Below are 21,175 nucleotides of genomic sequence, written 5' to 3' on the forward strand. Positions count from 1 at the left end.
ATTTGGTGAGCCCCCTGGTGCTGCACGCAAACCCCAGCTCAGAAAGCAGTTACAGCAGAAGAGGGGAGCAAGGGTAGGGTATCACCCTCTCAGTTTGCCTAAGAGCATTCAAAGCAGTAGCACAAAGAGCTGCTGCCCTGAAAAGCAAAGAAGTGGGTGCTGCTGATTGTGCTCTCATTGCTGCAACAGGGTACAGGGGCAGCTTAGGAACCCCCTAAACACCCTTCTCCCCTGTTCCTGTTCCCTATTTGGATTTGACCTGGCGCTGTTTATTTTCCTCATTCTCCCAAAACTGGCAAATTCTGCTATGATAACCTTAACACTTCACGTTAGATGAACAGCTACTGAAGAAAAGAAGCCACAACAGAAATCTGGAAGTAAAGAATTCCAGTTTGCTGTTCTATTGGCACCAGGCAAAGTGGACTTGGACTATGTGCAGTCTTTCAGGCAATGCTATAAAACTATAAGGAGCACACAGAGCTGCCAGTGCCATCCTGGCAAGGGCTTCTCCCTCTATGGACACCACCAAGAAAGGACTTGGAGGGATGGGCAAGTTGGAGCTTCCCAGCAAGGGCTGTGCTTCCAGCCAGCTGCATGTGGCATCCCACCGAGGACAACTGAGGAGACAGAGTGGCAGCTGAGACAGAGACAGAGCTCCCACTCTGTCTCCTCCCCTCCCACAAAGCAGAAAGGACAAGAATATGTGATAAGATCATCATGCTTACATCTGTAATGTCATCCTGCCATGTCAGAGGACTCTCAAAACGATCTGGCCATTCATCAGAGTTAATAGAACTAGAAGAATATGCAGCTGTCCATTTCACAGTGCAAAGAGAGCTACCAAGACATAAAATTGCAAAAACAGAAATAACCACTCATTCTCATTTAGCAACATCCCAGCCCAGACACACACCAGTGCAAGAGCTTTTATGTACTGCAAGCATTACAGTGTATTGCAATCCATCATTTAAGAAACATTCAATAATGCCTTCCTGAATGGAGAAGAAAGGTTTCTCTGGGATTTTGCTCTGTTGTTGCGGGTTTTTTCCCATTAGTTCCCTTCCACACAGGCCACTATGTTTCAAATCAGATTCCAACACACAGAATCAAGCAGTTTGGCAAAAAAATCTGTCTACTGAATATCAGAAATTACACTTTGGAGAGACACTTCATCAGTCACATACTCATCGTTATCTCTTGGCTCCTCTTCTTGGTTACTCGCCCATAGCTCCGCTGAATTCTCTGTGTCACTGGAGCCATGTGGCTGCTGCTGGCTCTGCTCCTTGTCCTGCACCTGTGAGTTGACACCCTCCCGCTTTGCAGGACTAGCAAGACCTGCTGGCCATGCACTAGAGGGAACCAGAGAGAACATGCAGCCATTTGAACGTGAAGCCAATAATCTCACTGCAGACAGAGTTACCAGCATGTAATACCTACTCTGATTAAACAAAATCCCAGCCCAGCACCACAACTGTTCCCCAAGCCGCTATGTGCTGCAAGCATTTCAACATCTATCAAGCCACACTGTAACAAATATTCAGCCATGACATCACGAAAAGAAAAGAAAGGTTTCAGCTGGATCTTGCTATGTGGTTTTTTGGATTCTTTTGCTTACTTCTCTGCCAGACAGGTCACTACATTCCAGGCCTGAAGTTTCTGCACAGACTTCAGCAGAACCCAGAAGCCTGGAAAAACCTGTTCCCACTATATATCAGAAATTAGATTTTAGAGAGATATTTTACTCTCACATACCCACTATCTCCTGGTTCCTCTTCATCACTACTTGCCAGTGGCTCGGATGAATTCTCTGATGCTCTGGAAAGATGTGGCTGCTGCTGGCTCTGCTGCATGTCCTGAAATGGGGTAGAAATGGAACCACCACTTAGGAACCACCTGAACACTGTACTTCCTGTGTCCCTATTTCAGTTCCCTAATTGGATTTGGGATGGAGCTGTGTCTCTCTTTTTCTCCCAGACTGGCAATTTCAGCTGTGATAGCCTGAACACTACTTATTATATGAACAGCTACTGAAGAGGAAAAAACCCAGTACCCAACCCTGCTCTTGCATTTGGTGCATGTGGAGCTGGGTCATGCAAATTCTGCTGTAAAATTTGAGGCCTTTTCTTTGCAAAGGTTCAGGAACAACCCTGTCAGGATATAACTCCTGTGCTATGTTTGCTGCATGTTTCTGTTTTGCACAGCAGCAGTGGCAACCCAAATTTGAGCAGATACACTGCACTGTGGGCTGGATCCAAGCATATTCTTACCAAATATTAAGTGAAAATGAAAAAATACCAAATGTGACCCTTTTAAAGACTTCTTGGAATAAGAAACCAGATCATTGTGTACCCCAGTCAGCCCCACTTGCATTTTACACCTCAATGACAGAGGTACCTGAAACTGATGTTGCAGGTAAAACACTTCTTCCTTGGGAAGTCAAAGACCTCCTGTGCTTTCCTTTAAATCACAGAAGCAACAACCTTTTAGTTTGCTCACCTGCTCTCTGCAAGCAGTTCTCAGGCATGCTGATATGTTCATGAGTGTGTTTGTGGTTGACTGGGAACTGCTGACTAAACTGTGGCAAATCAGAGCCATCATTCAACCTTTGAGGCCAGGGTACTCAGTAAGATTTCAGAAGACAGACAAGAAAACTAATTTGAATGCAAGATGGAGAGGAGTGTGCCAGTCATCACTTACCACAGGAGACTCATCATCACTGATAGTGATGACTTCAGGCTCAGAAGAGGCACCTGTGAGATCTATGACTTCAGGCTCAGAAGAGTCACCTGTGAGATCTATGACTTCAGGCTCAGAAGAGGCACCTGTGAGATCTATGACTTCTACACCAGCTGAAAAGAGAGAACATTAGAACCATGGTCAGAGATTGCAGAGGAATGCAATGGGTTACCACTGTAGAACAGGCTGTGGCTGGATTCACCGTGCCCTCAAGTTCAGGAATGTGTCCAACATTTCACTCAAGCTTTGCCCTCAACAGTGCACAGGGAGCAGGGCAGACCCTGTGCAAAACAAGCTGAAGGGCAGCTGAGCTCCTCACAGGTTCTGTTGGATGACAACAGATTACAGGAGGTTCACATCAACAGATGATTCATTTCACACAGGGGAGTGTTTAGCACACAGGAAAAAAACCAAACAAACAAACCACAGCAATTACTAATTTTATGGCACCATGCTGTAGATTGGTTCCTTGAAGGATGGGGCAGAGCTAATGACAGGTTTTCCTCATCTCCGTCAAGCTTGGGAGATCTCAAACTCAGCTTGCCACCCTCCACTGTGGCAGCTGCAGTGACTGCCAGCTCATCAGAACACACGTTCAGGTGTTTGAGCAGCACTTGAGGACCTTTCCTACACAGCTCATCTCCCACTTGCAGCCACTAAGAGCAGCAATAACAAGCAGCAGCAATAATGATCTCAGTCACAAACCAAAACCGTTGTCAGAAGGCTTGCTGTTTAGGGAAGCCATACCAGGAGCTTCCTCAATCCCAAGGTTTCCCTTCCTCCCCAGTAAAGGGCCTAGAAACTGGCAAAAGCACATGGCCAGATGGTCTTCAACCCTCCAGAAGCCGCTTCTGTTCTTACCAGGCTCAAAAGCACTTTCCTCAAGGTCTGTTGGCTCCGTCTGCAAAGTTCCACCTGCGCTGGAGGGCAGCAGCCTGCTCCGTTTCCAAGCTGGTCCGGAATCAACTGCTCCTCCAGGGCGCTTTCGCTGATGCTGACAGGGAACAAAGCCTCAGCATTTTCTCTGCCACTAATAGTAACATGGCCCTTGGGTTTTGCAACACCAATGACAGCACACAAGGATACAGAAAGCACTCCTGCAAAGGCTGGAATACACACCAAATGCTGCTGTGGGCCATTCCCACCCGAGCACATCACATCTGGGAAAAGACAGCACCCCTGATCTCTGACAAGCCGCCTCCCCGAGAAAGAGCCTGTCCCAATGGCTGAAAATGAGGAGACCAGCTCCCAATTCCAGCAGGTTGCTGCTCACACCGTAAGCATTTCTGCACTACTGCTAACAAGCACAGACATTCAAAACCTTCCCAATTCCAGAACATCAAGTTTCATGAAGTTTTCAAAGGTTTCTGTTCCTCTGCATTTGCTACAAACTCTTGAAATGCTTTCTAGACGTACCCTGGAAAACGTTTCAAGAATCAGATTTGCATTTAGTTGCAAAGTACTTACTGAGCTCATGGTGTTTCGTGATCAAAAACAACCACCAAAATAAGTGGGACAAACTGCAAAAAAGGAATGTCAGGGATGTGATCAATCCCTTTGGTTCCTTTAGGCAGCCCACTGCAGGTTTTTTGGCGTGACAGAAAACTGCTCTTCCAAACCTATCAGAAAAGTAGAGGTGAGATTATCCATTTGGATTGCCAGTTTTCTTGAACACTCCCATGCCTTAAGACTCCCATTCCCAAGTCTCCAGTTCCTGTCCAAAGCAAGAGGCGAAGTCCATGACTCTGGTACTTGAGCCCACCCGCAGCCCATCCTGCAGCCCAGCCCAGCCCCTCAGCATCAGAAGCCTTTCCAGGAATCTTCTGCACTCACCTGTACGATCAGTCCAGAGTTTGGCTGGCAAATGTCAGCAAATTGCTCTCTATTCCCTTGCGGGATGGAGAAGACGGATGCTCTGCGTCTGCTGCGCAGCAGAGAATCCCTCAACTGGCTCAACAGACTCCGTGCCAACAGAACCTTGGAACCAGGAGTGCCCCTGGCAACCGGTGGCAACATTCCATGCCCAGGTAACTGATGGCCGCAGTGCTCACCCATGGAGCTCCAGAAGGCCATGGAGGCAGCTCAGCCATCGCCTGCTGCTGCTGCCGCCCCCCAGGTCGGGGCGCTCAGGGCCCTGCCCAGCCCGGCCTGGAGCGGTCCATGGACAGGGCAGCCACAGCTTCTCTGGGCAGCCCGTTCCAATGTCTCACTGCCCCTCAGCTCTCCCGAACACCCAATCCCAATCTCCCCTTCTCGTCTAAAACCCTTCCCCTTCCCCATGGCTCTCTGCCCCCTCTGGGCACCGCAAGGCCGCGGTGAGGCCTCCCCGCTCCCTGCTCCTCCCCAGGCTGGACAGCCCCGGCTCTCCCAGCCTGGCCAGGGGACAGGTGCTCCAGGCCCCCACACATCCCCACGGCTCCTCCGGCCCTGCTCCACAGGCACATCCTGCTGGGCTGGGCACAGCTGGGCACAGCTGGGCACAGCTCCACACGTGGGGCAGGGCAGGGGCAGAGCAGGGGCAGAGCTGCACTTCCCGCACCCTCAGCCTGAGCAACCCGAGCATCACTGGAGCCTTTCTGTGGCTAAAGAAACCCCACCACACCACACCTCCCCAAGTCAGAAAGAAGTTTAAACCCTTCCTTAACCCTCCTCCTCCTGGTTTATTAGTCTGCTGCTGTTTTAACTCTTATCCGAATGTTTGAACTTTAACCCTAGTAAACAGCCATTAAAACAAAATCGAAGTTTGTTGTTTTTTTTTTTCCAGACTGTTGAAAGTCTAACAATTCAGTACATTATTTCAAGTCTCTGAAGTCTTGACATTTTCAGGGGTCCTATGCTACTCTACCAGAGTTTCCCAAAAGGGCTGAGGAGTTTTCTTTGCTCCCGGTGTTATGGACAGGCTTACAACGAAAACTTCAAAGTAGCAAAAAAAAAGGAGGCCAGTTACTTAAAAACAAGCAAGCCTGTTTATTACAGATAGAACAACTGGAAGCCAAAGCCTGCAGCTAGTCCAGAGACTGTTTCAACTACTTAGTAACTGTATACCTAGGAGCATTTCCAAGCACACCTGCTCCCATGAAAGACCCGGGCGTCACACCCCCCAGGCCTTTTAAAGTCTCTCTCCTCTCCTGATTGGCCGCTCAGGATCCGTGCTGTGATAGGTCTCTTTTCCTGTTGCTGATTGGCCCATAAGTTGGTGCAGTCTTGGCCAATCATTTTGAGATTCTCGCCTCCTATTGGTTGGCCTCTCCTCCAGTCCTGATCCGAGCTGTGGCCGTGTTCCACGGTGCAATACTTCTGGAAGCTTCTCTGCCCCCCTCCACAAAGATTGGCATCTCCTCCCTGGGTCCAGTCCCCTTTTAGCTATACACAGCAGTATTGAGTTTTAATACAACTAATCACCTTGCTTTGCGCCCACAACACCCAACCCTGCACCTCGCCCTGTTAACTACAGATCTTGTTACTTGTATCAGCAACATCCCTTTCATAAATACATTGTTAACAACATTCCCCAAAAGTTTAAATTTTATTATTTTGTTCATAACAATCCCCCCTCTAATTCTTTGATCGGGCTTTAGCCTGCATCAACCTTAACTCATCAAAGTGAACTTTCATAGTTTTGGTAAAACTCTTAACTTCTGGTATTTCTCATACATCTCTTTTGCACTTTCTATTCCTTTTCCTTCTTGGTTTTCTTTCATCATCTGTGAGAACCCCGGCCTTATTCTGGGGTCCCATGTGGTGGTGAAATTCCTCCTCCAACCCGTGCTTCCAAAGAAAACCTGCACAGGCTCTTGCTCTTTGGACTCAAGGCAGTTTATTGTTAGTTATCTAAAAGATTGTCTTCTCGGGCTGCGGCTGCTTGATCAGCAGCCCAGGCAGAGGCACACACACACACTGACATCCTCTCTATCTACTGTCTTCTTCTTCTCTCTCCCCACCCAGGGCTGCTGCTATCTTTTATATTATATATTACGTATTACGTGTTTATAGTTTTCCCCCAATACCTAATACCTATATTGCAAAGTGCTTTTTTACTCTAAACCAATCTGTGAGTACCAACATCACCAAGAACATGGAGGTAAGGAAGAAGAAGGAGGAAGGACAGGATCAGCCCACTTTCCTCCATCTTAGAACTTCTGACCCCCATGTACAAAGTAAAAACCCCCCTGTACAGGTGCTAAAACCCCCCTTGTACAATAGTAAAAAAATTTCCCCTCTACTTTGTAACTACTTTTACTATACGATCTAGCCCTTTGTGACTGCTTGTTCCACCTCCAAAGTTGGTAACTCATTCCATGGCTCAAACTCGAAATCACAGCTGTTTCCAGCTGCCTTCTGGGGTCTAGAATACTTCTGACCAAAGCCTGGAACCTCTAAAAATGTCTGAGAGACATTTTGAGTTCCAACAATCATCATAATTTTTCCATCATTTTTTAGATTCCTCTGCTTGTGTAGCCTCTGACTGTTGCCGTGTGTCATGTTTGCAGAGGATGTGAGGGGCCTTCGTGGTGAGCTGCTGGCTGTAAGATCCTTCAGCAATCAGCAGTGTGAGGCCACGGCTCAACAGCTGCGCTGGGCAGAAGAGCAGTGCAGCAAGGCTCTGGGACCCTGGCAAGCTGCAGAGGGAGTGGAGAAAAGGAAGATGGTGCAAAAACTGGTAAGAAACAATACATGGCTGAAGTTTTCAGATGAGTTTGGGGGGCTGGCTTAGCAGAAGAGCAGCCTGAGTATGGGACATGGTCACAGGTATCTGCTGTAGGCTACACGTTGCTGAGCCAGGCAGCAGAGAGGGTCAAGAGCTCACACTTGAAGGCCTGTGAAGAGCCAGAGGACAGTGCTGGGACAGTATATGCAGCCACAGGTTCAGCATGGGCAGAAGCCAAGTTCCCCAGGAGGCTGGGTGTTCACCACCCAAAGCATGGCAGTGAAGGGGCAGCATCGTCCCCACAGCCTCGTGCCATGCAGCAGACTGCTGCTAACATTGCTGCCAACTGCAGTCCCAGCAACTGGGTTCCTTGCTTTCTGTCCTCCCACGGTGGACACAGGTCTTCCCTTGGAGCCTGAAGCAGTTGCAACAGGCCCCGTGGTGCTGGCACTTCAGCTGGTGGCCTGTCTTGTGACTGGGTCATTGAGGTGCTGGCCCCGTCCTCGTCCTGCAGTCCATCTGCAGCTTTTCCTTGATCAAAGGGCAGGGGAATTTGAGAACAGAGCCTCTGAGAACAGACAGAAATCCTGAAGAGAGGGGGGCCAGAAAACAGGCAGCCATCAGAGCAGGGAAGGAAGGTGACCTCTCCTTTCCTTACACATGCTGGCCCTTCTCCTACGTGCTGGAGGGCACAAAGCCACTACTGTGCACTCTTCAGGTGTGGGGCTTGTTGGAGGGGTGAAGCTTCTATTTTTTTTCTTTGGGGAGCATTGATGGGACTTGATCTGGATGTGTCTCTTCCCCTAATCAGGAGAGACAGCTGGAACAACAGAGTTGGGAGGCACAGGAGCAGCTGGAGCAATGGGCAAACTTCATGGCAGAGGTACAGAGGGGACAGGAGAAAAGGCTGCTGGAGATGAAGCAGTAAATAGCCATCATGCAACCTGGATGAGAAAAGATAAGAGCCAGAGCGAGTCAAGAGGCACAGAGTGTGAAAAGAGTTTGTGAGTTGTTTTGGACTCCTCTGGCTCCTTATGGGCACTGCTTCTCTGGATATTGTCTGTCTGCATTGTCTCTTATCTGGCCCTTGGTAAATACAGGAAGGAGAACAAACTGCTTTTTGAAAGCATGAGCACATCAATCTTGGTTGCCACACAAGTGCTGTGTGGGACATTTAAAGCTGTCTTCTCTTTGTTTCTGTGCAGCAACAGTGCACGAAGACTGCTCTACTTGATGAGATGTGCCAGCTGCTGGGAGATCTAAGCAAAGGCCAGCAGCAGCTACAGCAGCTGAGGCAGGAGCTGAATAAGGAGCGGGAGAATGGAAAGGTGAGCCTGACTAGCCAGGGAGCAGAGCTTGGAGGGGCAGTGATGGGATTGTGAACTGGAGATGTGAGGAAAGGGGAGGCAAGGACCATTGTAGGCCCTGGAAGCACAGAGCCTGGCAGGCTCCAGCACTGAGCAACAGGAAGAATAGCTAGGATGGAAGGGTTAGAGCTGGGTAGAGAAGCAGAAGGAAGTGGCTGAACACAAATGCTTTTGAGACTGCAACAGCAGAAACCTGAGCGAGATTGCAGATGCCAGTAAGATTCCTCTTGATAGAATACCAAGGACAAGCTGCAGGCAGTGTTGCGGGAAGCTCGGAGCAAGATGAAGGCAATGGAGAAGAGGCACAATGAAGAAATGGAAAGGATGCACAAGGTCCTGCTGCAGTACAGGCTGTCTGAAGGAAAGCAGGTGAGTGGAAGAGGAGGAAGCACTGCAGTCATGCAACAAGTGGTCTCTGCCCTTGCTGCCTTTCCCCTGCAGAGCTGCAGGTGCATGGGGCCAATGTCTCTGACCACCATGCTCTGTGGTCTCCATGGCAGCTGCTCAGAAGGACACTTGCTGGCTTGCTGAATCTCAGCTGCTGCCCTGGGCAGCAGGGCTAGTGCTTGGGCCCAGCAATCCTGGAATGTATTTCTACTGGCCTCTTAGTGCTCCCTTTGTTTTCTGAGGGGTTTGTTCAGGCGAGCATGGTGACCCATGCAGATTCTGAACAAGTTGTCCCTGTCCATGGTGAATGCAATCCTCAGAACAGGGTGAAGGGTAAAGTTGCCCTTTCCCTTTCACAGTCTCTACTACGGCTGACTGTGACAAGCTGCAGTCACTGACTGCTTGTTTGGGTTTGACTGGAGGGGGAAGAGTTGACAGCTCCGCTTGCAGCCAAACACCAGCGCTGCTCCTAAGGGCTTGCCTTTGAAATGCTCTGTCTGGTGCATCTCTGCCAGGCACCTTTCTGACACAAACAAATTTCTTGTCTCAGATGGGTGCAGGATATGCCATCAAAGCTGTTGCTGCAGCAGCATCCTCTGAAGAATCCTCCTCTCTGCAGCCTGAAAACCCGAGCATGAGCAATTTTCCCCGCTCAAGCCAGGAGAGAGAAGCAGTTCCTGAAGCTGCTGAGTATGTCCTGTGCATTCTTTGTCCAATCCAGCAGTGTATTCTAGTGTGTGTGCCTCAGCAAGGGCTCTAGCACATGTTCCTCCTTGCTTTGGTGCTGGGAGAGGAATTTTGGACTCCCTACAGAAGCCACTGTGGTGCTTGGATGCAGGCAGAGATTGCTTGGGGAGTTCCTTTTGCCTTTGAGGGCAGCTGGGCATGGGTGGGCTTTGCCTGAGCTTCCCTCTACAGTGAAGACAAAAGCAGGGATTGTTTTGGGAGAAGCAGAAGGCTGCCACCTAGCAAATGACTCGGAGAAGGTGTGTGCACTAGTCTGGCCAAACTGAGCAGAACAGTTGGTTTGTTAGATTCCCTTTAGACTCCTGACTTGTCACCAGTCATTGGAGACAAAATACTGAGTGAATTGATCCTGGTTTTCCTGATCTTAGTCTTTTCTTTTTGGGCTGTATAGCTCAGTGAACCACAAACTCCACCTCTGCTTCTGACAGTTGCAAGCAGCAAATAGGCAAAGATCCAAAGTGCAGGTTCTGTGGAATTCTTTTCATTCTAAACCTCCTCAGAATGTGCCACAGGAAGAAGCAAACAGGTCCCAGTCTCACAGGTACTAGGAGAAGGCCGCAGGTCAACAACAGGAGTTCAGCCAATGGCTACAGGAAGAGGAGGAATTGGCAAGGCAGGTGAGTGCTGGAGATGATGGAGGCCTGCCAAGCTGCCTGCTGTTGTCTTGTCCTGCTGAAATCCTGAATTTCATTGTGGTAAACAGGCAAAATGAAATTAAAAGGAGGCTGATGACTTCTGAAAAACATGTGCCTATTTATTAAAAACTAGAACAACAGAGGATGAGGCCTCAGGGTAAGCCTAGGGTCTGTGGGAAAAGCCAGAGGTAACTGTAGCAGTGCCGTGTAACAAGGTGTTTCTCCAGACACGAGGTACCCTCGAAAGACCCCGGGTGCGTCCCACCCAGGGATTTTTAAAGTCTCTAGGGGTTTTCTGCTTGGTGCACTTTGGATCCTCTTGCAGATGGGTCCTTTTCTTGGTCACTGACAGGTCTGCATGTGTGGGGTAGAGAGTTATATCTTACTGACCGCCTTAAGATGAGAGATACTGCAACACTACAAAATCAGATCAACCAAAGCACTCCTAATCTATCAGTAATAATTAACAAAGTCTGAACTTGTATTTTCTATCCCAAGGCTTTGTACATCCATCCATCCATCCACACAATGCCACTGTGATTAACTACACTGACACACAGGTTTGCATAACCATTATTTTCCCAAATACACTGGAGTATGGTAGAGCAAAAGCAAACATAGTTTGCAGTGTCTAAAGACACTGCATGTGCTTAAATGTTCCCTTTGTGTTCACAGCTTTCAATTATAATTTACCTTTATAAAGAAAGGTACTAAGCATACTATAAATAAAGGTGCTAGAGGTTCCCATGAGCTCCACAGATCTGAGAGAGGTCTTTGAAGGCTAGGTCTGTAAAAGGAGAGGTGTTTCATTTGGAGGTTTTGGTTGCAGAATTTCCTGACTCTGAGTATTTGCTACCTGTCACTTCCCTTTACAATGTCTATAAAAACATTTTCATGCTGAAAATCACTGACAACTACCTTCCAGATTTATTCCTGGTTAAGCACCCATGCCGGCTCCTGTTGAAGCCAATAGCAGGTTTCTGAATATAGCAGGAATTGGATTAAAGCTAAAAGATCTGCCACTGCTATCACTGAAATACTAATTTGCATGTTTTCTTAGTTTAAAACCAAATTATGACCATGGCTTTTAATATAATCACAGAACTGAGGTCATTTGAGGCTACAGAAAGGTAAAAGCTATGCATGGGAAGGTAATAACAGGAATTTCTATGTTTGTGCTCACCTTGTTTGAGACAATGAGCGCAGTGTCACCTGTGCATCCCTGGATATGCCTTGAAGGTGCAATGCTTAATTTGTAATCAAAGTGGAAATGTATCTAAATTTATTAGGATAACCAGTTATTTTGCAAATAGACTGATAGAGAAACTTAGCAACTTTTAAGGAGTAAAATCCCAAGGCTATCAGGAAAGTGTACATATGCTTTTTGTTAAGAACGGGCAAGGAGACCAGCTCCTTTTTAATGCCTTTATTGAAGTGACCAGCTCTGGGTGGGGGCCCGAGGGGTCGCGCACACCGCCGCTGCTCCCTTTGGCGACACAGAGGAGGAGGTAGTCAGTTTTGGTGTGCAGCAGAACTGGGGCTTCCGTCCTCACGGGCGTGCCTGGGAAGACGCTTTTGGACTCGTCGACTAAGGTTTTTGCTCTCGGCTGGCTCTACTTAGGTATGGCGACGCTTTGGAGATGATTTGTAGTGCTGGTAAGGTGGAGGGACTCCTTCCCGATGGCCAAAGTCAGTTTGTTGTTCAGGTTTTAAGTTGGCTTGTTGTCTTCAGGGGTTTTTCGGAGTTTCTGGTTACTGTCCTTAATTTGGATATCCCCAGAAGTGCTCTGGTCGCCATTTTCGGGAGCAGCAGAGGCAATACCCGGCGGTCGCAACATGGATGACAGGTACAGCAAAGGGGCACAACATGGAGAGAGGTAAGGTGTTAGAGGGATGCCGCGGGAGACAAGACTCATGCTATCATGATCATCAAGTCTCAGTTTATTGTGACAGATTACACAGTTTATATATGTTCGTTAATTAGCTCATACATATTGCAAAAGCCGAGCTCATGATTGGTTGCTATGTGACTTGTACTATTATCTTAAAAATATCTTTGTGATCGATACATGCCTGTCCAGCTGGCCTTGCAGTTAGAACAGCTTAGTACTCCTTTGTTCTTCTCTACTTCTACATACCAAGCAGTTTCAATATCCTGCTTTCTGCACACCATCTACTCTTCAGGGCCATGCGAACTTTGCAGCAGCCACGTAGCCCTCCCTATTTGGGTTAATTTTACAGTATCATGTCCCTTGTCGTTCAACCATTCCTCTGTCAGGCTCTCTTCATCTCCCCCGTTTTCCTTTTGTACAAGAAGGTGTGCATTCAGCATTTTCTGCAAAAGCTGCTGCATCAAGCCTTGCAAGCAAGTAAACACACAGGGCAAAACAAGCAAAAGTATCACAATTATGCTTAGAACTATTATGCCGTATTTGATAATGTCTCTTAACTATGGTCTGATCTCTAATCCTTTTAGCTATCTTTTTAAACCTAATCTATCCTCTACCTTTAACTGTTAAGTTAGCTCGGTCAATTTTCGTATTTGGTTATGGATAGATGTAGAGTGATCAGATAAGTTCATACAGCACATTCCTTCAAATTCTTCACAACTATGACCTTGGGCTAGAAGAAGTAAATTAGTGGTAGCTGCTCTGTTTTGCAGAACTGCATGACAGATACTACTTATATTTGTGGCAAGCTCACTCAACATTTTAGATGGAATACTAATTTACTTTTTTGTCCAGTAGGCTAGGATTTTCAATTGTGTGAGAGCTTGCACTGAAGCAACTTGTGGGGTGAAAAATGAGGTTATATTACAGAAGTGCACCCCACTTCATATTTCTCATGTTTTTGATTGTTCTGTTTAACATGAAAGGAACAAACTTAATTCTAAATACAAACTATATTTATGATAAACTTAATGTTATGCTTTTGATTATCTAATTGATTGTCCCTCTTTTTCTTTTGCCATTGAAAAGCAATGGCAAAATGAACAGAAAAATCACAGGCATTACTAAAACTCATTAAAACTTAGCAAAAAAGTCTATAACATAATTAAAAACACACTTATGAAAAAACTTAAAAGCCTACAATCTTCTGCGGGTGGAACACAAATCTTTGCACAATCCACTTTTGCTGTGCATCCTCTGATTTACTTGTGGAGAGATTAGTGTTCTCTTGAAATTGATAAGTTTAACATTCTTCACTGAAATCTATCCAGATTCTGCACCTGCTAAAACACAAACAAATTCAACACTCCCCACAGGGACTGGAGGGTCCTCTCTCAATTCTGTTTCTTAAAATTTGCATGAAGAAATGGAAATATCAACATCTTTGTTATAAACATGAAAAAACATCAAGAACAAACCAATGCATACACAATTAATATTACATATAAAATCACAGTTACCAAGTGCTACACTATCAAATTGTCATCCCAGAGTCTGGAGCAGCTGATAAACCTTAAAACAACAGAGATTTGGATAAAACATGTCCGGATCATGTCTCTCCAAACTCCCTTTGAGGCTCAGCTGCCCTACATGGTCAAATTGTCAAGCCAAAAGGACTTGAATACTTTTTGATGCAGAAAACACCTGGGTCAATCACACCATCCACGTAGAGCCAGAGCTTGGCCAGAGCTCAAACTCTAATTGGAGGATATGTTTTAACACATTATAAAACAAAAGTCCTAGAAATAACAGTTATAAGTAAAAAACCTTATTATTAAAACTTTATCAAACTATCAAATAATTGAACCTGTCTAAAATCTCTTTCAAGACAAAAATTCTCTAAATACAACAAACCCTTTCTTCAGAAATCTGAAAATTTGAAGTCTGAAATCTTGAACTAAAATTTGGACAATGAATTTTTAAAGGAAGATGAATTGCAGCTGCATAAAAGATTGGATAAAGAAAACACATGAGTAGTTAAAAAATCAAAAACACAGGATCCTGAAAAAATATCTTGTAATCAATCACCTAAAGAGACAATAAAACATATGAAAACTGACTGTAAATACTATAACAACACCTTAATACCTTAATACCTTAATAATAATTCTTATCACAAAAATCAGACAACTCACATTTTATGATCAACCTATTAACAAGAAATGTTTAAAATAGTTTAAGACAATCCTTTTAAAGCACTCATATAACATTAGTAACAATCACTACTTATCATTACTTACAAAAACTTAACAATCACTATTTATCGTATTATCTATAAAACTTAAAAATCACTATTACTTATATTATTATCTATAAAAACCCAAAGACAGAGATTACAAACTCAATATTAAAATTCCATCAGATGAAATTTTCTCAACTCTTTGTTTGCAGAGACATTTTTGGTAATTAAATCATTACTAACATTTCTATCTTTATACAGTGATTTTTATCTATATCATATTTGAAATAACATTGATTCACATAATGTTCATCCTTCTTGGTATTTTGGAAAACACTCGGTACTGCTGTACTTTTTCATTACGTCTCTGACTCTTGTAAGAAATTGGGAAGATGCTGTTGAAATTTTTGCTGTAGTGTCGCGATCCCACCATCGGCGGCGCTGCTGCTCTCGGCGTTGTCGCTGCCATGGCAACCAGGACTGTGCCGCCATCTCCGCCGCCATTGCTGGGCGCTGCGGGGCGATGAGGGGCGGCGCCGCCTCGCTCCCGTCCTTGTTGTGTCACCTTGTGGATGGGAGAAGAGACACCCCCGCCACGGCCGCGCCCCGCCTGCTCCGGCTCCAGCGCGGCTGAGCCCCAGGAACGCCCCTCTCCCCCCTTGCGCTGCTGCTCGGCAGCAAGGAGCCTTCCGTCTCTCGGCTGATGTCCGCTCCGCCCCGGGCTCGCCTCCGGCTCGGTGCCGGCCGGCCCCGCTCTGTCTGGCCCCGCGCCCGCCGCTCCGCGCTGCCGCTCCTGCGCTCCGCCCGGGCGGCTGGCCGGTGCTCACCGCCGCAGCCCGCTGCCTTAGTTCTGCCAACCTCCGACCTCCGCGGGTTGCTGCGCTCGCTTTTCTTCGGCAAGGCAGCGCTCCCGCTCCAGCTCCCGGCCCCGGCCACGTCCACACCCGCCGTTCGGGTTCCTCGTGAACGCTGAGGTCTTCACTGCTCCAGCGGACTCTCGCAAACAAACAACGATGCGAAAAGTCTTTTTCCTCCCGTCGGGAACGGCCCAATTTGGAGTCTGGAGACTTTTGCTCCGTTCCACCTGATTCTCGTTCACAAAAAGGGAATTTGGGATCCCAGTCCCGTTGCCATAAAGCAATTTGGATCTCAATTTCCAGCACCTCAATGCTACTAGTGTCTATGGGAGGTACAGGCATTTCAGAAGCAGAGATGGGAATGGGAAAATTTGTGAGAACCGGAGGGTTTGGCTCACTGGAGAGAAGCGAGGGTTTACATTCCTTATTTTTCTCCCGAGCTGTCCGTATCTCTTCCACCGCCCTCTTTTCTGCCTGACACATTAACAATTCGTTATGAACCACTCTCCAAAGTTTACTCATTTTCTTGCCTGGTTTATCCTCATCTAACACTAATTCCCACCATTTATCCCTATATCTTCTCCATTCTGAAAGTTCATGAACACTATGGGGGTTAAGGAAAAAGCCGTAAGACTCAGCATGATGCAATAGCGAGGCGAGATCCTTATCTAAGTCAATCTTCCTAATCTGCCTTTTTCTAAGAGAAGCACTAAATAAATCATATGCTGCTTGCCTTTCCATGATTACGTCGGTACCGTTGCTGGCTCCTTCAGGCTTCGGCAGCACGTATCGGCTGAGCCCGCTTCTACGGTCACTCAGGGCGCGGAGCAGAGCGTTTCGCCTCTTCTCTTTACTTTTGCCGTCCTTCCAGCTGCAGGACCCGAACTCCAACGCAGCACCCCTCTCGCCTTAGGCTTGGATCAGGTCCCTGTTTTCGGGCGCCAGTTGTTGGACAGAGCCACAGGAAACAAGACTCATGCTATCATGATCATCAAGTCTCAGTTTATTGTGACAGATTACACAGTTTATATATGTTCATTAATTAGCTCATACATATTGCAAAAGCCGAGCTCATGATTGGTTGCTATGTGACTTGTACTATTATCTTAAAAGTATCTTTATGATCGATACATGCCTGTCCAGCTGGCCTTGCAGTTAGAACAGCTTAGTAGTTCTTTGTTCTTCTCTATCTATTTCTACATACCAAGCAGTTTCAATATCCTGCTTTCTGCACACCATCTACTCTTCAGGGTCATGCGAACTTTGCAGCAGTCACGTAGCCCTCCCTACTTGGATTAATTTTACAGTATCATGTCCCCTGTTGTACAACCATTCTTCTGCCAAGCTCACTTCACCAGAGCTGTGTGAGGCACTGGCTCCTGCAGCCGTGAGCTGACAAGCTGTCCCTGCCTCCCGCTGGCCTCGGCTCCCCTGGCACAAGTGCCGTGCCCGAAGGACGCTGCCCTGTGCTCCAGCCTGCCGAGCAGCCCGGCTCCCTGCCCCGGTGCCCAGGGTGCTGCACACACTGCTGACCTTTGCCAGGAGTCGCAGGGCAGCGGCACAAGAGTGGGAATGCTGAGCCAGGCCAGCGGGCCTCGGCTGCCCTTGGCCTTTCTCTCCTCGGGCAGACTCCAGAGGGCCAATGCCTCCAGGCTGGGCTGTGCCCAGCAGGGCTCCGCTTGCCCTCGGGAGCAGCCGCCTGCGCTTGGGCTCTGAGAGCGGAGGATGCGCCCGCTGCCAGCAAGAGGCACGCAGGGCCGGGCTGTGCCTCCTGCAGCTACCAGGGCCTCCTTGCAGCCTGGCCCTGCCGAGGCTCAGGCTGCTCCGGGCTCTGCCAGGGCTCTGCTGCGGCTCCACGCCGGGCAGGGCCGGGCCCGCTCTCAGCTCACACTCGCTGACAGCTCTGCACCGCAGGAGACCTTTCAGAGCACCTCTCTGATCTTTCTGCTTTCTCCGCTGAGCGAGGCTCTCCTCCAGCCAAAGACATTGCCCTTCACGATACAAATCCAAGTGGCAGGCACCCAAATGCTCTGGAGTCACAGCTGAAGGCCTGCATCTGCACAGGATGTTTTGATTGCACCACTTGCCCTTTGCTTTTTTCCTGCAAATGCCATTGCCCTTTCTGCCTCAACTAGAAATACTACAGCTGGCCAAAAGCTGCCTAGTTGGCCATATTCCCAAGACAGTGTGGTCTGGAGAGGATGAATGAAGAAGAGCCTTCCCCTACTTAAAAACAATACAAAAGAAGCCATAAGTGTGACTTAACACCCATAAAAACTACTGGTAATTCAGAAGGAAATGTTGAATTTTCTGGAGGGGTCAGAAAGAGGGCAGTCTTCCAAGTGAGTTTATTTTTCAGAAATTTTATTTAATGAAAATCCTTGTTTACAATCTTATTCTATAAAATTCTTCAACAATCCTACTCTACAATCCTACCCCACAATCCTACTCTACAGTCCTATTCCACAAAACTCTTCAACAATCCTACTCCACAATGCTCCTCTACAATCCTATTCCACAAAACTCTTCAACAATCCTACTCTACAGTCCTATTCCACAAAACTCTTCAACAATCCTACTCCACAATGCTCCTCTACAATGCTATTCTATAAAACCTTATCAACAATCCTCCTCCTATAATCATCCAATCCTCAAAATTGCTTGTGGTGATGACATCTCTACTTGGTTGTTACATTCTTCTCTGCTGCATCCTCTTCAGGACGGTGATGAGTGGTGCCAGGATGGACACTGGCTTGGCTGATGTTACAAATGGATGCTGTCCAAAGGGAAAAAAAAACAACAAAGAACAGTGATCCATGACCTTCCAAGCTCAGTGCCTCACATACTCCATCAGGATTCCTCTAGTTCCTAGAAAGACCCAGAAAGGAAAACAATGCAACCATCTGCTCCTCAGATGTCATGTGCAGGACCTTGCCATCACAGGCAAACCCGGCCCAGAATCCCACTCATCCATTTATTCTGGTTTCTTCACCTTGCTGGGGTTTTTGCCCTGCCAGTGCTCTAGAAATGGTGCTTTCTGTCCCTGGGGTTTCTTCCTTTCAAGAAGCTCCAATGACTCCCATAGGTCCCTGTCTTGTACTAATTTCCACAGGCACACAGAGCAGTGTCTGCCTTTCCATGCCCTGCCCCTCCTGTGCTGCATGGCACCTTCCTTCCCAGCAGGGCCAGCCGAGTGGTGCTGGGTCCTGCAGTTCCCTCTCTGCCACACAACCTGGCAGTCAGCCTGGGCCAGTTCCCCTCTGCCTGAGCGTGCCAGGCAGCAGATGGGGCTGGGACAAGTCCCTCTCAGCTCTCCCTGTTTGTGTGCCAGAAACCTCTAAGGGTGGGGTGGGGGGCACAAACCAGGGCCCCTCAGAGGCTCACAGTGAGTCCCTCACAGCCCCTCCTGCCCACAGCCAAATCTCTCCAGAGTGCTCTGCCAGGACTGGCAGCCGTGGCTTCCTCCACCACCATTTCATGTCTCTCTACAATGCTCTACGTCAATTCTTTTGCTGTTAGGTAAAACAGAATACACCACCAAATTAAAAAACAGGGCAACAGAAAGAATCAGAAAATAGAACACCTGTCCTGTCTTCTGCAGAGAGAGGTGGAAGTATTCAGTTTTGTGAAGAATGGGCCTCAGGGAGACTTTATCGCCACTTTGCAAGACTTCAGAGTGGCTTTGAAGAAAGTGGGGGACACCGTTTTTAACAGGGCCAGTTACAATAGAATGTGGGCAAATAGTTTCAAACACAAAGGGGATCTAATCAGAGTAGGTCTAAGGAAGACCTTGTTTACTCAGAGCAGGGTGCCACCCTGGCACAGGCTGTCCCAAGAGCTTGTAGGTGCCCCATCCCTGGAACCATTCCAGGTCAGGTGGGACAGGGCTCTGAGCAACCTGATCTCTCTAAAGATGTCCCTGCTCATTGCAGGACACTTGGACCAAAGGACATTACAGAGCCCTGCCAGCCCAGCCCAGTCTAGCACTCGTCAGCATTTTCATTTGAAGAGCACCAAGAGTGGAGGTGAGGAGGAAGGGGGCTCATCTGAGGCCTCGGACCTTGGTGGAGGAGGAGCCCATCCCTCGCACACTGTTTCACCTCAGCCCCTTGGCATTTTACCTGCAGCAGCTCGTTGGCAGACCAGCGCCGCTCCTCGTCTCTCTGCAGGCAGCAGCTCAGGAAGTCACGCAGCCAAGCCGAGAGGAGCTTGGGCTGCCGCAGCTGTGGCGTCCCTGCTGTGGCTATCAGGAATTTAGTCTGGAGAAACAGGAAACACAAGGCTCCACCTGCTTCTTTCCCATCTGTAACTGCCCTCCCAGAAGCCATTGTTTAACCTCTCTTCTTCAGTGGCAGTTTCTGCCCTGGCAGAGACCCAGAGATGACTTTCCTTTACCAACAAAAAAACAAATTCTGATGCAGCCACAGCTTTTCCATCATCCCGCAGATCTTGCCTTGGCAGCCAATTTCATTGACTGACCTAGTTAGTTGGGAACTACATCAGAAAAAGCACATTTGCTTCTCTGAGGATTCACACCAGCTTGGCAGCCTTTTTGGAAGGGGGACTTTGCTATGTTAACTCTTTCCAAGGATTAGGACATGAAAGGCATCTCTGCAGTGCTTGTGGGTCCCTTCAGCCCAGTTGCCATAGAACAAAACTTTAAAAGTTTTTTGTCCTGTTCTTGAAAACAATGGTAATTGGAAGAAGAGAAAGGAAATCCATCAGTTAATCCCCCGGTAAGGAAACAAACATTTATAATCTCATATTCAACACAGACACATTAAGGTGCATGCACTAATGTATGGGGATGAAAATGCCTGCTTGGGCACACAGGAGCCACTGCAGCTCTGTCTCTCAGCAGCCTGAAAATTTCAGCTTCCCTTACGCAGCAAGAGAAAAGCTTTTCCTGCTCCAAAGATGGAGAGGTGCCATCCCTGTGGACACCCTCTGCTCATTTAGCTACACAAGTCAATGCATGAATGGAAGGCCCATCCCAGAAAATGCCAGGAAACAAACAGGAGGTTTTGGCAGGCTCTCCCTCTCACCAGGCCCTGGCTTGGTGATGTGGAGAAGATGGCTTGGGTTATGAGAGAAACAGTCACTAAGTGTTTCAGCAACACTGCACAAGAAGCAGAAGAGACTCTGTGGCCCTTGCAGCCTCATGTTCAGGTTCCAGGCATGTTTCTCAGTGTGCAGAAACTGCACAGGGGATGCAGTTCCTCACTAAAACCACTCTTTTAGAAACTCTGTTAGGTTTGGCTTTCTTTCCTTCATTTCTGAAAGTATAGCACCAATTCTAAGATGCTTGTTTCCTGTTATTGTGGCCATCTGCACAGACCAAAGAACTGGAACAACTTACAGCCCAAAGGAAAGTATTGCCTGAGCACGCGGTTTGTTTGCATGTGGTATAGCTTGAGTTCCACACTGATGCAACCAAAACTACAGCAGATGCTGATGTGTTGCAGGGACATTTTAAGGACGGGACCTTGGTGGCAGTAGTTCCAGCAGATGGCAATGGGATTTTGTCCAATGGCATGCAGAACACAGGGCAGGTGAGAAAGACAAGCGGGATCAGTGAGTATTTGCTCCTTACCGTGGCAGGACTTCGGCTCCAGTAGGGAACTTTCCGTTCTATCATTTCGATCCCCACAATTCCAAAAGACCATATGT

The 21,175-nt window shown here is 47.6% G+C and overlaps 1 pseudogene; it reads right to left on the bottom strand.

The window, feature by feature from the left end:
- Positions 1 to 15,492: 15,492 nt before the first annotated feature.
- Positions 15,493 to 21,175, bottom strand: part of LOC146763658 (uncharacterized) — a 142,179-nt pseudogene continuing 136,496 nt past the window's right edge.

Source organism: Lonchura striata, chromosome Z (genome assembly GCF_050655825.1).
Source record: "Lonchura striata isolate lonStrDom1 chromosome Z, ASM5065582v1, whole genome shotgun sequence".
In the NCBI taxonomy this organism is placed as follows: domain Eukaryota; kingdom Metazoa; phylum Chordata; class Aves; order Passeriformes; family Estrildidae; genus Lonchura; species Lonchura striata.